At 53.9% G+C, this 15,519-nt stretch overlaps 1 long non-coding RNA gene across 1 annotated transcript; it reads left to right on the top strand.

Annotated features, from left to right (window-relative positions):
- Positions 1-8,429: 8,429 nt before the first annotated feature.
- On the top strand, positions 8,430-13,292 carry LOC140662558 (uncharacterized). Its single transcript, XR_012046116.1, has 3 exons — positions 8,430-8,519; positions 10,476-10,569; positions 12,911-13,292. It is a non-coding gene; the product is annotated as an uncharacterized lncRNA (long non-coding RNA).
- Positions 13,293-15,519: the final 2,227 nt, after the last annotated feature.

Below are 15,519 nucleotides of genomic sequence, written 5' to 3'. Positions count from 1 at the left end.
TCAGAAGTGACATGAGAAGTTGACCGAGCAATGAATCTGGGAAGGAAGCAGACCGCTATCTTCCTCCCTCCTCCTCCTCACCCCTCCAGCCTTCCTCCCTCCTCTGGGGCCTTCAAAAATTAAGAAAACATGATAAGCACTGAAATACTTATCTGAAAAAGCCACAGAGGGCTATGACCTTCCTAGGATTGATGGCACAACTGTTACAGACAGAGCAAGTCCAGGCAGCTCCCAGAGAAACCTTTGAGGGATGCCTGACCTGCTTTGTACTTGACTGGACCTTGACCAGGCTGCCAAGTGGCACGGGGCAGGGGAGAGGACCATGAGAGAACCATGAGGCAGGGGAGAGGACCACGAATACCCACCGAGGTCTGGAATTGGGTCCTGCTGCCACCTCCAAACACCCCCAGAGACACCCTGAGCTGAGCCGGCCCCTTCTTTCGGCGTGGGAGCATGCGGGCACAGCATCTAGCACTGTTCGGCAACACCGAGCCCAAAGCATTCAACAACATTCGTGATGGTGTGAGCTGCCCAGTGGAGGGGACCCGAGGACAGACTGATGCTGGGTACACGCCGGGGCAGGAGGCAGCCCTTCACACCTCTGCTAAACCCCGTTACTAGAGGGCTTGTTTTAACAGCCACGTGCGTGCTGCAGAGACCTCACCGCTTCCGAAGCCTCCGCCAGGTGCGTCACCCTTTTTCTTGGAACAACAAAACGCATGTACTCAGAACAGTGACAAGGCCCTTTGATTCCCCCCGAGGGAATGTTAATCAGCCTCCTCTTACTGGAAAAGCACCTTTTGTTTTCTAGACCTTACAGTTAAGATTTTCATGGACTGAAAGTGCAAGCCTCCGCAGAAGCCACGCCATGCCCAGGAGCATTCATGAGTCAGAGACAGCCACGAGCTGGGCGAGGGAAAGGACCAGCTCCCTCTGTCCTGCACACACGGCCGCACGCTCCGCGGTGGGGGCTGGCCAGGGTGCCCTGAGCCGACAGATGTGTCTGTGCAGGATGGAATCGAAAAGCAACTGCTACAGCCCGGAGCGTGCCAGAGGCGTGGGCTGGGTTGCAGCAGAGCTCCCTGTATCTGTCTGTACATGCTGGGTGGTGTGAGGACTTCAGCAGGCAGCGAGGGGAAAACCACTGACGTCAACGAAATAGGATGAGGTCCTGCTGCTGCCCTGCACGGACAAAGCTGAGGTGCTGCACCGGGTGGCTCCTACAGCCTCCCTCAAGGAATTACCTTGCTTTGGAGGTGGAGCACTGAGAAAAAGCCTTTTTTGGCCAGTGCTTTGTGACACTGGTAGTTTACCATGTGCAAACAAGCTACGGAGAAGTCCAAAAGAAGACTGGCATCTAGAGGCTCCCTGCCCCAAAGGGCACTGAGGAGGCTGTACAGACGTTGCTCAGCACACAACGGAGTCTCCTGAGCCACTGCCACCCAGGATGCACATCTTTGATTTCTCTGGGGTGTTTTCTCAGAGGTCGGGGACATTAAAGCCAGCAAAAGAGCACAGGACAGCTCTCTGCAGCATGCATCCATGGCTTGCATTTTGCTCTCAAAATTGCAAAGAGTTAGAGACTGGATTCTTCTTTTCTTGACAGCAAGCCCTTTTCCTGAGGCAGCTTTTAACTGACCATTTCTAGTGAGGAAACCTCGCATGGGGAATAAGTGCCTCCATATTGCTGTGGTGTGCGATGCTGCAGGAGGGCAGGAGCAGGCAGCGCAGGTTGTGCCACGTGGTAGCACCCACACGTCAGAAGCCGAGATGTCAGGATCCAAAGCTTTACTTAGAAAGATGCTTCTAGGATCCACCCCGGATACAACGGTGAACAATCCCACATTGATGTAAGGCACTGAATGAATCATGGAGCCACCTGGCTCTCCACCAGAGACGTATTTTAGCCTGTGCCAAGCAACACCATCACCTTGCAGCTAGTCATCACGGACTTGTGTTGGCCCTGGAGGCCATCTCTGTCAGCAGAGTCCTAGGGGATCCTCAGCTGGGTTGTTTGAGGGGGTTCTGCAGACTGGGGTTCTCAGGTACCAGAGGATCTTCCCAATGCCTGTGCCAGACCCCTCACATTAACTCAACAAGACCAGCATGGTGCAAAGGCACGTGACCATGGGCTAACAGAAGACCTTCCAGTCCAGGTGTGGAACCATAACATCGTGTTTCCAGAGGAGCAGCGATGCTCCCTCCTCTCTTGCCACTACAGCCGAGTCTCTGGGAGTTTCTCTGTCCACTAGTCCCCATGTGCTGCCTCAGGCTTTTTTCCCAGCCAGCCGGAGCCAGAACATGGATGGACACCTCCAAGGAGCACGTTAGCAATAGTTCAGTAGGCAGTTCCACAGTCCTTCTGTACGTGATCAGTGACACAGGGCTGTGGAGAAGCTGCCTGAAAAAAACCACACTAGGAGCCATTCCAGTAACTATCAGCGCTAAATCCCAGGGATTTTCAGAGGAGACTGTCCTGCTCACTCCCAAGCCGAGCTGCCTGGCAGCAGGACTCGCCCTGCCCCAGTAAGCCAGAAGCAGTTTCATCATTAAAAACATAAGCTGGTTCAAACTCTCAGCTTGCTGCTGCCTAGCCCAGCGGGAGCTGCAGTGCTGGGTGAAGCCTGCGGAGCTTCTCAGCAAGCAGGGGCTCTCTTGGAGGAGAAATCCTGGAGATCTTTATGTGTGCCCACAGATACAGAGGCTTCTCCTCTGCAGAGCAAGATCCTAAGGACTTTGTTTCCCCTTCAGTGCAAAATCCCCAACCATCTAAAAGAAACTTTTCAGTTTGAAAGTGAGTCACTTTGGGAGGGACCCCACAGAGCTCCTCTCACCCCTGCACCCCGACTGCTTACAGAAGCTCCTTGGCATTCAGGCACTGGCCTGGATCATGGTCTTCTCAAGTACCAGCAGAAGCTGGTACCTGCCGTGGCACGTGGGGCACTCCGCTCTGCCCTCTGCCAGACCTGTGGGTAACCCACCAGTGAGCCACAGAGCCAGGCAGCGAAGAACCTGCTGGCACAAGCCACTGGAGAAACCAGAGCATGGCCAGCTGTGAGGGATCGATCCCCTGCACTCACGCAGGGCGAAATCCTGTGGTCAGTTTGGTTGGGCTCAGAGTCAACAGCTCATGTGCTGTGGCTAGTTACACACAAGATTTCGGGAAAGACAATTAGTTGGGCTGTTCTGCCTGTAGCTGCTGTAAAGAAATCCAGTGTGATGGCCCCTAAACACAGATGGCAGCTGGGCCGACAGCACGGGCGCGCTGTGCACAAAGCCTGCAGATGGTGCGCAGAGCGGAGATGAAGGCATCGCACCTTCACGTGTCTATGTGCACGCTTGTTTGCACTCCAGTGACCTCCCAGCAGAAGCATTTCTGCACACACTGACAGCACTGCAAGAGGAGAGACATTAACCTCTGAGCTATAGCTGTTGACAGCTTTCAACTAAAAAAATCACAGAAAAGTTTTCTTCTCCAGGGTAAGAGATTTGCCCAAGGTTTCATGGTGGGTGGAAGAAGAAAAGGAAATGAACTCCAGCTCTTCCCACTCTGCCTGACCAGTGGAGTATCCTTCCCACCTCAGAGCTGCATTTTAAACTAATACCACCAATTTTCGCTTTTCCAGGAATGAGAATCCTGCAACCCCAGGGCATGGAACCATGAAATAGCTTTTGTCTTGGAGTTGGCGTCTGTGTTATCAAGGTGAAGTCAATGAGAAAAGAACAATTGCTTTCCACACTTGCTTTTCCTCTCCATAATCAGCATTGTTTGCTCATGCTGCAATGCCTTAAGCCAGCAACTGATAGGGACTGGCAATTCAGGTGAATTGCACCCATATTTGTTCAACGGAAAAACCTGTAAACCCTACTGCAACAGGGGTAGGGAGAGGATTCTGGGCACAGTCAGTGATTACACAGATTAATTGCACAGCCAATTACCGCTCGTATTGCTAATAGTAGGGGTGAGTAGGAATGAAAGAAGGTATGGCACAGGAAGGGGAAAAGTAGAGCCAAAGTGTATTGAGGGCCTCCAGATGGGTGCAGCCGCAAAGGGTTGAGAAGAATAGAGTGATTATTGTGGGTTTACTGGGATAAAGTGGGCAAGGATGGTGAGATAGGTGAGAATCGTTTGGAGCTGGAGGGCTGCCAGGGGCTGTGAGTGGGACAGGGCTGCGCTGAGGGCGTGCACAGATAGGCACCTGCACATTTCCATCTTACAATGGCTAAAATCCACTGAAATCTGCAGCAGGCTTTGAAGGGCTGAGGATCAAGCACTCTCTCAGCAGCTGTTCCCAGATCTCCCCTGGCAGAAGAGTTGGGATGTGCTCTTGGGATCCATTTGCCACACCGAGCCACGTGCTGGCCAGGCACAAAGCGCTCAAGTGCTACCTGGAAAGTGGCATCTTCCCCTCGCATCCCTTGTAGCCTGGGCATGCATCACTGCGTCGGGACTTCACAAGGTGCTTGCTTCGCCTTTGTCTGCAGCCCAGAGAAGCAGCTGGACTGCCGGGGTGAGCTTCTGTGTGGCTCACATTCCAGGGGACCCAGAGGCAATGAAACCATGGTTTGTCTGATTGGAAGCATTGCAAAGGGCTGACTCACAGCTGCTGACACTTGTCATGTTGAAAGCATTTTGATATTTATGGAAGGCTGTTCACATCCGCAGTGCAGGGTATAGCAAGGCCAAATGCTCCGCGTGCTTTCTCCACCCCTCCGTCCTGACCTGCACTGCCCTTGTCTGACTGCTGCCGAGGCTGTGGGGCACCTGCCCCGCTCTGCCCATGGTCCCCCCACGGGCTCCAGGCTGGGCCATTTCTCACTGAAAGAGGCATCTCTTTGTCCTGGCCAAAGCCCTCAATACGAGTGCCATCCATTCCTGTCCCACACGGCCCTGCAACGCTTTTTGTCAGGCTTTGCCCTTGGCTCGGGGGTGCAAAGGGCTCTCCAACTGGGATGGCCAGGTCATGGTAGCAATAACCCAATGGCACAGACAGCTCACAGCAAAGCGCTAGTGCCCCTGAAACCCCCTCTGCAGGGCAAGCAAATGCCCGTCAGACACCACTTTCTTAAAAACCTCTTGTTTTGATGTGGGGAAGCCCATCGCTCCTTGTCTTTCAAGTCCTTGCTTCTGCTATTGTCCAAGTCTGCAGGAAAAGGAGGAAGAGGCCCCTGCGGTTCCTTCCTGCACGGAGAGAGGGCTGCCTGCGGACGGGGCAGGTTCAGTGAGGCTGCTCTGCGTGCGCCTGGCTCCTCTCCACGCCGGAGCTGTGCTGCGAGCAGGCTCCAGCCTGCGTCCCGCCATGACAACACCTTTCACCAGCGCTAAATTCACCTCAAGGCTAAAGGAAAGGAAGCTGCTAATGGACTCTAATGGAGTTGTGGTGATTCTCCTGGGAGGCAGACAAGCTGTCCTGAAGAGAGAAAAAGCGTCGAGCAGATCACTAGCACTTCCATGGTTGGTCTGGCTGTCACTCTGAGACATTCCTGGGGGGTCACAGCTTCAACAAATTGTAACAGAGGAGGATTTGCAACTCCAGGCATGACCACCAAGGCAGGCAGGATGGGAAATGTGGGTGTCAGTGCCACCACTTTGGAAGACTTGTGGTATCTCACGTTCTGCCTCGCCAGCATCCCAATTCTGCCAGATAACACCGGCGTCTTCCTCTGCAAAGGAGCTCTTTGGTGAGACTCCCTGCTGGAGATGGATCCTGGCAGCAAGGATGGGCCTGACCCATGTGTCAGGCATGACACGCTGGCCTCTTTAATTTTTATTTTGCCATTAGGAATTTTCAGTGCTTTTCTCATGACGCTGACAAAAATGTGTCATGGGAAAACAGAACAAACCAAAGAGCGATGCTCAGCATTTACAAGAACAAGATGGCTTGCCTCTGGTTTTGTTTGTTTCCCTGCATGTTTGTGAATTAGCACTTGCTTGCTTGCCCGTGTTCTCCCTCTCCCTCCTGCCCCTAACTGTGGATAACCCACGATGTTACAGCTCACCAGCCGCGGCACGAGGAAAGGATCAGCTCCTAGACCTCGGCCAAGAAACTAACGGCTCCAAACTACAGTGCCCTTCTAGTGCACTGCATGCAGGTCATGGTCTATTTATTGATTCATTTTAATACCAGAAGTGCTGCATTACTACTTCCTTCCCTGTTAATTCTAGTGCCACGGCTCTGTGCTGCAGTTCTGCGCCAGCAAAACAGGCATGAGAATGAGCTCATGACATTGGAAACACATGCCCAGCTCCAGGCTCTGCTCACACTTCCAAGCATCACCTCGGACTTCTTTCTCTCCCTCTGTAACACACACTTGGAGCTCGGCTCTCATTTCCAAAGGGCCTTGAGAGCCTCAAAAGGCACCAGAGAAATGTAAAGCGTGGCTCTCCCACCGCGTTGTTCACGGTTTGCAGAACTGGAAATCATGCCTCAGTGGCCACTGACAGGACAGAGGGAGCCAGGATTTATATGGTGCAAGTCTGCATTTAAAAAAGACGACGTCGACTGCTGCCAAGAATGTGTTGTTTCTGGACTTCTTGGGCATTATCTGACTCCCTGCAGCAGTGAGAGGGGAGGTTGTAACAGCGTCCGCTTGGGAGGCACGAGGACATTCAAGCGTCAAACTGAGCTTTTAGACCCTTTAAAAAAATAATGAAGGGCACCATGCTGTTCCACTTAAACCAGAATAACATGACACACAGCTCGGAGAAATATTTAGAAACTTTTTTGGGAAATAATACAGGGAAAAAAAACACACGAAAGGCTAATTAGAGCTTGATCTCTCCAGCACACTGCAGCTCCCTCATCTTTCTGCTGGGCTCGGCTTCCCAGCAGACCTATTCTGCAACAGCGGATTGATTTCATTTGCCCTTTATGCTCATTTTAGCTCTACCGCAGGTTCAGGGGTGGGAGAAATCCGGTGGTCTCCTGTTGCCCTCCAGCGGTAGCGGCTCACAGCAGACCCAGCGCAGAGCACAGCCCCGGGAATCGCGCTTCTCACCTGGCCGGCGCGGAGAAGACGATCATTTCCCCCTGGTGTTTAATATGCGGCTAATGAACAGGCGGCTAATGAACACTCTGCTCTCACTCTGCTCCCCCGGCCGGGAGAAGGCTGAGGCCGGCTGCGAGGCCAGCCAGCTCCGCTCGCCGTGCCTCCTCACACGGGCTGCTGCAGGACGTGCCTGTTCCTCCATCTCTACCTGTGCCCGTCACTGGTTCCAATTTTGGAATGGGAATGCCTTGATTTTTAAAGGTTTTTCTTCTATTTCTCTTTCAGATTCTTTCTAGGTAGGGCCAGGTGATCGGTACACAACAGTTCCAGGATGGCGACATTTTTCCTAGTTATTGGAGCTTTGCATTTGCGCTGCCTCCCTCCGAACGCACGGCACCTGCTGCACCGTAGGTGCAATGGCAGCACAAACAACCGGGTGCAGTTCTCCCAGCTGACGCTCCCCTCAGCACTGACAAACCCAGCTTAGAGCTCCCCTTTAACACAGCAGGTCACACCACTTTATTTTCTGTTTTTCTGACCAACTCTTTCCTGTGTTTTCTCAGAGATGATAAAGACCTCCTAGATTAAATCTTACTTGGCAGCCCTGCTTACTAAAGCATTGATCCCTGTGACCTGATAGACAGATAATTACATCACTACAAATCCAATACTGCTGTTATCCAGCCCATCACAGGAGATAAACTCAGAGCAACACAGCTCCCACCACTCTGGTCTGGTCAGACAGGAGGTGCCCTGCGTGACCTCCCCAGCATTGCCGCAGACACCACGTTCCCATTGCCAACCCCGTTTTACTTCACAACGCCTCTTCTGAAGTTTTTTTAGTTCCCTCCCCGTGACTATGGCCCTTGCAGTGCTGCGCACCACTTCACAACCCACGTTGTGAGGACAGTGCTGGTTGTAACTGTTTGTCACCCACACGGGCTCGTCCCAGGGCCCACCAGACACCCAGCACCCTCAATGGGGAAGGCAAGCCACCACAGGTACAGACAGGCCATCAGCAACCTCCAGCACCCCCAGAGGCCCTGGCACTCGGGCTGCCTGTACAGCCCCTGCGCTACACCCAGGCCCCAGAAGAAGCCAAGGCCGCCATGGCGGGGGCTGGCCGGTCCCTGCAGGCAACGCTGGGGCACCAGGCCTGCCTCCAGGGCAAGGCGGGCCACGCTCCGCGTTACCACTGCCCTCAGCCCCATTCCCGCCATTTCCCCTCAGGAAGGCCGGACCCGCTCTTTAACGCCCCCACGGCCCGGCCTCCCCCTCTCCCCCGGGCTGCTCCAAGCCGCGGGGGTGGCGGAGCCCCCTCGCCCCGCTCCGATCGCGGACGGATGGGGCGGCGATCCCGCCAGCTCCCCCCCCCCACGGGGCGGGAGTGGTCAGGCCTGGTCACGTGGCCCGGCGGAGCCGCCTGCCCTATTCCAGCGGGCGGGCTGCCGGAGGGGCGCGCGGGGCTGCGCGCTGCGGGCGCCGCGTCCCGCCAGGGGCCGCCAGGGGGCGCCGCGCGGCGACGGCAGGTGCGGAGGGAGCGAGGGCGCCTGCGCGCGGGGCTCGGCACGTGTGGGGGGGTGTGTGTGAGGGGCGGTGCGCGTGGCTGCACGCGTGCGTGCCCGTGATTGTGCGTGCCCGTGTGTGCACAGTGCGTGCGGCTGCAGGCGGGTGACATCACACCCGTGCGTGTGCGTGTGCGCCTGCACCCGTGTGTGTGCTGGGGCGTGCGTGCGCCCGCACGCGTCGGTGTGTTAAACGTGGGCGCGTGGGAGTGCTGAGGCGCGTGGGGGGCACGTGATGGCACGCGGTTGTGCGCGCGCGCCTGTGCTCGACCGCACGTCTGTGCGCGCGGCTGCACGCGGCTGCGCGTGCGCAGGGAGTGCGCGTGCGGGCGCGTGGGCGCCCCCTGCAGCGCACGCAGGGACGGCGTGTGCAAGCGCGTGGCCGCGGGAGCGGGCACCGCGCGTGGGCCTGCAGCGTGCCCAGCGTGCCCGGGGCGTGCGAGGGGCGTGTTGGGGGGGGAGGTGTCCCCTCGCCCTCCCCGCCGCGTGTTGTGGCTACCCCGGCCTCCGGGATCCGCCGTCGCGCAGGGCCCGTGGACCCCGGCGCCGAGCGCGGCTGGGGCGTGAGGAGCAGCACCACCACCGCTCCACGGCCCTCCCCGAAACACGGCCCTCGCGGCGCCTGCCCACGCTGGCTGGGCAGAGACCGGCGGGAGGAGGCTGGGGTGGGTGCTGCCTTGCTGGGTGTCAGTGCAGCGGCCCGTGGAGGCGCTTATCAAAGGGCCTGCGCCGCCGGTTGCCGTCCCTTCGCCCCCAAACGCGTGTTCCCCCCGGCGCGCTCTCCCCCACACGCGCCTCCTCGTCCCTCGCTGCCGGGCGCTGGGCTCTCGCGCCGAGAGCGCTCCTGGCTCGCCTTGCTGCGGCAAAGCCGCCTCCCGCGGAATTTGCAGACTTGTAAATGGGAAGGGTTAGGCGTGTTTTTGTGGCTTAAACGGGGTGAAATCCGTCAGCCGCTCCGCACAGCAGGAGCGACGCGGGCTCGCAGGACTGGGCTTCCCTCCGCTCTGCCCTTTGTGGGAAAGGGGGTGACGCGCTGTCCTCGCGGTGCCGGCAGTGCCGCGTGTCGCTTGGATGGGCTGCGCCGAGCGTGGTAAGCTTCGTGCGCTCGGTGCCTGAGAGGCTGCGGGGAGGATGCGATGAGAGGACGATGCTGGTCGGGTGTTAATGGGATCTCGACCTGCCTGCTGGTGTTTGGCATGGCGTCCCCAGCTGTGGGTTTGCAAGCCCGTCCCAGAAAAGCAATGAGAAACCTTGCACCACGGAGCTCAGCAGTCTCCTAACTGCCTGCAGGGTGTTTATTTTTGTCATTAAAAGGCAAGCATGTGTTTCTCTTCTATCCTGCTACTTCTACAACTGCCTACTGGGGATTTTAAATTATTTTTATTATTTTATATTTCATTTATGTCTGGAGGCTTTTCGTGCTAGGTTCTGTACAAACACACAGTCTTTCCTACTGAGTTTACAATCTAGGCAGACAATGGATTAGAGAAATTAAGTGCTAATGGCCCCGTTTTATAGCTTGGGAATTGAGACCTGCTGTTCCTCAGTGTTAGGTCTAGGATCATGCAGGGAATGTGTAGGCAAGCTGGGAAGGGAACCAGATCCCAAGCGTCTCTTTGTGCTGAGGCGTTCAGGCTGCTGTTTCTTCAGAGCCTGTGATGGAGAAGTGATCAGGACTCATTGAAACGGGGAGGAATTGCTTCACAAAGCCACGCCATGCCAAGCGCTCTGCTCAGGAAAGTGAGCCCCAAGGATGGAGGCCGAGCATGGAGTAGGAAAGCTTAGGAAAGCACCAAAGTGCCTGGGAAGCTGGTGCCAGGTCAGGGGTGGTTGACAGAAGCCCTGCTACAGCTTGGCTTTGCACTGCTGTCCAGAGCCTGTCAAACCTGGAACCAATGCTTTTAAATGTTTCCTTTGCAGGGAAAGCTGGCGGATGCGCATTGTCCGGAAGCACCACAGCAGCGGAGAGTGCTTCACCTGGGAGAGGAGACTCCAGAAAATGGGAGTGTGGCAGGTAAGAGATGGGATGACATTCTGCTCAAGTCCTTCAGCATCGCTGCATTTGCTGACAGCGTCAGGAATCGCGTGAGAGTTACCTTTACCGAAATGAAAGCTGTGGGAGCAGGTTAGAGTCTTTCTGAGGCTGGAAGAAGAGCAGAGCAGAGACAAACAGGGTCATGCCACTCCCTGCTGCCAACCCACTGAAGTCCTGTTGTCTCAACAGCTTACCTTGCAGCACCTGTGCCCGCACCTGGGTGCTTGACTGACGTCAGTGATAAAATCCACATTTCTTGAGCGGCGGTAGGACTCACGCTCAAAATGTGACCTTGGCTGCTCTACGGGCAGACCGAGCGTAACCCTCAAAGGACAGCGCTGCTCTGTCCTACCATAGCAGAGCCTGGTGCACAAACAAGCTATCATTCTGTTTATCATTATATCACTAATTTTTTTTGGGTCTTCTTGGACATTTATTAGAAAATAACAGGAATTCCTTGCTTCTGGCACATATCCTAGTTTTTAATGGTCTTTGGAAAATGTCTAGCGAAACATCTTTAAAGCCAAAAAGGGGTGTCTGATTCCTTATCTGTTGCACACATTCTGGTTTGCGGGGGAGAAGTGAGTTGGCAGCACCTCGGAGAACAAAATATTAAAGTGTTTTTGTAAGGGGGTGGGAGGAAACTTTCCTTGATAACAGATTTTATGTCACTGTATGTTTATTTCTTTAAGGTTTGGGTGGGTGGAGTGAGGGCTGTGGGCTGTATCCCTTTCAGGTAAAAGCCATCTGCATAGGTGGAGCAAGCTTTGTTGTTTTTGTTCATTTAACTTCTGCAGAAAGCCACAAAGAAAGGACTTCTTCTCTATGCAAACAGGGGAAAGAGGCATTACCGGAGCCAACCCACATGGAGCCAGGGAGGTTTCAGTTTGCAATAAGCATGTTTGAAGGTGAAATGGAGGTAGCGATTTCTGCCGCCAGTTACATTTTGGAGCCCTGCGATGCACCCTCCTGGTTGTTTGGCTGGTGGAACCCCTCCACAGATGAGAAGGATGGCACATTACAGGGCCTCTTCTGGGAGCGAGCCCTGGAAACGTGTCAGGTGGAGGAGTTTTGAAGTGTGTGTTGAAAGCAGCAATTGCGCCAGTGTTAGCCTCCATTAAAAAAAAACAACATACGAAGTTAAATTACGCCTCACACATTTTGGAGGAGCGTAGAAGTGTAGGCTTCGCGGGAAGAGCATCTAAGGGCTTTGGCCACCCCCCTTGAAATAAGTGGCTGAAATAAGCATGTTTCTCCTCTATGTGAGAAATAGTCTAATTCTGTAAGTTTTCATGTGCGTTTTTGCTGACAAATACAGGAATTGCTCCGTAACATAATGCCAACAATTTGTTAATATGGTGGGGCTTTAGGGAAACAGAAACTCTCTAGCAGTTAGCACAGGTACTGTCTGCTGTGGAAACTTCTGTTGTAACTTCTGCCGGCTGTGGCTTTCCTATGGTGCAAAATTTACACCTCTGCTAAGTTTGTTCTCACCTCCATAACAGTGACTAAGTTTTTGAGTCATCGAGCGAGGCCTTGGCTGAAATGACAGGGTTTTTTCTTCGTTCACCTGCAAGAGCTTGGAAGCTCAGGCTGTTCATTATTGTGTAGTGACCAGGAAGCAGTGTGGGGCTTGAGGAATTTGGTTTGTTGTGGGGTTTTGTAGAAATTGCGGTTACGCTCAAGCAACCGGTTTTCACAGGGCTGCTGCCGAAGTGCAGGTTCCAGTGCTGCACCTGACAGCAGAAATTGAACTCTCCACGGGTTAGATCGGGGAGTGATTAAAAATCAGAATGAGACCTCGTGGGGAAAAATGCCCGTTTGTAAAGTTCACTTTAAAAAAGCTGCTTTCTTCAGCTGCCTGAAAAATCACAGCTCCCGCGCTTGGGAAGGGGCTGCCCTCCGCTCACGCTGCTGCTCGTGCAGCTGAACTCTTAAGCAGCTGCAGCGCAGTTTCCTGCAGGGTCGTAAGTGGTAGGAGGTGACTGGAAAAGGCCATTTATGTTTTTCAAAGTTGTCTAGGAAACTTGGGTACAAAGTTAGTGGAAGGCGATACGTGGAAGATACGTGGATTTTTACGGGAAGATGTGAGAAACATTATGAAGTTTAGCATTTAAAAGGGATTATTGAAATCACATGGAAAAGACATGGGCAGTCTGATTCAGAGATAAAAATGAAGTGAATCAAAGCCATTTTAGAATCGCTTCCAGTATATTTAAATTAAACCAAACTAAAATGACACTACTTTCTAGCCTGATTGCCCACAGAGGACTTTAATATGATTCAACTAATACTATTTAAACCTACGCCTTTATTTCAGGGGTGAGTTGTCCTGAGTTTTTCCTGGAGTCCCGGCTTGGTGGGCGCAGAGTGGAGTGTCCGTGGTGGAGCATTTCTCAGCCTTTCCCACATGGTGTCAGCATCTCTCAGCGAGAGGGCTGTGGTTGGTCCTGTTTGCTTGCGGATTTACCTGGGCCGTAGCCAGAGATCAGAGGTTTGGTTGGGAGCCTTCTCCCAAGAAGAGTGTGCTTTTTTGTCTCCAGGGTGACTGAAGGCAAGAGGAGAGGAGAGCAGCTCGGAGGGAAGGACACGGAGGAGATCATGTCCCTGGTCTCTTAAGAAATCACAGCTTTCTGTCTCTGCTGTCTGCTGGTTACTGGTGCTGTGTGACTGATGTGAGGGATAACATGATGACCGCAGCCAAAGGGGGACTGTGTCCGTGGACTTGTTCTGGATGTGCCGTGGGTCACTTGGAGCCTGGGGAGGTTGCCAGTGCATTGTGAGAGTGCCTTCTGTTACCTGTCTTTGCATATAATCTGTATTTTTTGTCTTCAGATAGCTTCCCCTTGCAGGAAGGAAAAGAAGTGTTTTCATCTTGGTTACTAGTCACTGAAGCTTCATTTCATAGCGTGTTTCAGGCCATGTGCCATGACCGACAAACTTGATGCCTATCTGGAGGAGGAAATGCCTTGTGAGAAAAGACTCCTTTTGTATTACTGATTATGAAGGGAATTAATTTCCAAGCTGAAGATCACTGTTACTGCTTGGCAAGGAGATACCTCCCTCCTTCCCAGAGGGCCGTACAGAATCTGTAAGGCATGGCCGGTTGTTAGGGCCATGAGGTATCTCGGACACATCCAGGCTTCCCTCTGCTTCCAGTTCTCCTGCCCCTCTCCCACCACGTGTGTTTTGTGTGGCTGGAGGGAAGGTGTGGTGTTACTCATGTGCAACGCATCTGAGACACGCCTGGGTTTTGACTGCTCCTAACGGGCTGGCTAGACCGTGATGCCGAGGGAGAAAGACTCAACCTCCCCGGGGACACATTACCACCGCGGTGTCAGTCAGCGGGCTGCGGAGCAGAGAGCTGTCTGCTCGGGCTGAGCTGGTGCAGACCAAGTCGCGATGCTCTGCGTGCTCCCTGCCATAGCTTAGGAGCAGGTCTCTGGGGTGGGCATGTACCAGCAGCCCTAAGTCAGCAGAGGGGAGCAGCTCTTCTGCAGAACTGATGTCTTGGTAGTGCATCATCTCCGTGCCCTCTTGTGCAGGAGCGGCAGTGGCCGTGATGCTGGGGCAGCTGTCAGGAGTGGCAGGAGAGCTGTGCAGCACGGCTGCGGCGCTGCAGGACGATGCTCCACCATCTTGGGCGCAGGGCAAGCCGGCGTGGTGGGTGCACGTCCAACGGCTGCAGCCCATGTAATGCCCTAAACAGGATGCCCAGCTGAGGAGGCAGGCTCTGGCAGCATTTCAGGCCTTGCTTGTGATGGCATGGAGACCTCTTCTGTTGTTTGTTATCTGCAGCACACTTCAAAACAGTCTCCATGTCTCCGGCTGCACGCCTCTCGGCTGTTTGTGAGGTTGTGCAGGCAGCGCTGGCACCCGAGGGGTTGCTCATTTGTAGATGGGTGTGGAGGCCCACCAGAAGCTGCTGGCAATGAGGACATTTTGATGAGTCTTGTAAGGATCTGGCTACTTGCCAGGTCTGCTGCAATCCCACCCAAAGCCCGGTGGAAGCCACGTCTGTTGGGGTACAGCTCTGTGACATTCAGTGACTCACCCTCTGTATGCAGTCGGGTCACGAAGCTTGAGCAGAAGCATTGTAGCTACCTGTGACCCTCTGGCAAGGCAGATGAGAATCGACTGCGAACGTGTTAACCTCTTCAAAGGAGTCTTGTGCAACTCCTTGTTGAAGAGCGGGGCTGAGCTGCCGAGTGGCAATTGCTGCTGGCTGTGTTAGTCATCCAGAAAGAGACTTGTTTTTCATTCTCCCTCTCCCCGCCCTGGCACAGGGGTAGAGATTCTTTCTCACTGCTTGGTGTGGCCAAAACTTAGAAGAAGAAACATGTTATCGCCGAGGGAATCAGTCAACTCTCCCCTAAAAACATGAGCTTCTATTTGTGCGGCTCCGGCGGTGAGATTTTGCTCCAGTGGTGTTGAATTTTGCTGCAATAGCCCCCAGAGTCTGAAACCAGTTCTGCTGGGAGACGCATGCAAACCTGAACACACGTGTGCGTTCACACCTCCTTCCACGTTAACGTTCGCGTGTAGATGGGTGATTCCCTGATAATAAGATGCAAAGCAGTGGGTATACTGTAGAAACCTGCAAGGTTGCGCTGACTAGCTGTGCTAGTTACACCAATAAACCGGAGAGAGCGGAGGCCTTTGTACCCACTAGTCACCATTTGCGGTGGGATAGTGTGCTCCTGCTGCAGAGGGGAATATTTACTTTACTTTTCTTGTAATTAAAATTGGTAAACCAGAATGCCTAAATTTCTAGACCACAAGAAGGCCCGTGGGATCAGGATCTGAGGCAGTCACCAGATATCTTGGTCAGACAAAGGTTTTTTGGACATTCAATTCCGCACCTTCATTTTCAGACAGTTGGGTGGGAAATAGGTTATGTTTGTTGGGTATGTGAAATGTGAAAGCTCT

The sequence above is a fragment of the Ciconia boyciana genome, chromosome 22, assembly GCF_034638445.1.
Source record: "Ciconia boyciana chromosome 22, ASM3463844v1, whole genome shotgun sequence".
Taxonomy (NCBI): Eukaryota; Metazoa; Chordata; class Aves; order Ciconiiformes; family Ciconiidae; genus Ciconia; species Ciconia boyciana.
The sequence above is the reverse complement of the archived record's forward strand: the minus strand, read 5'-3'. Positions and strand labels throughout refer to the sequence as shown.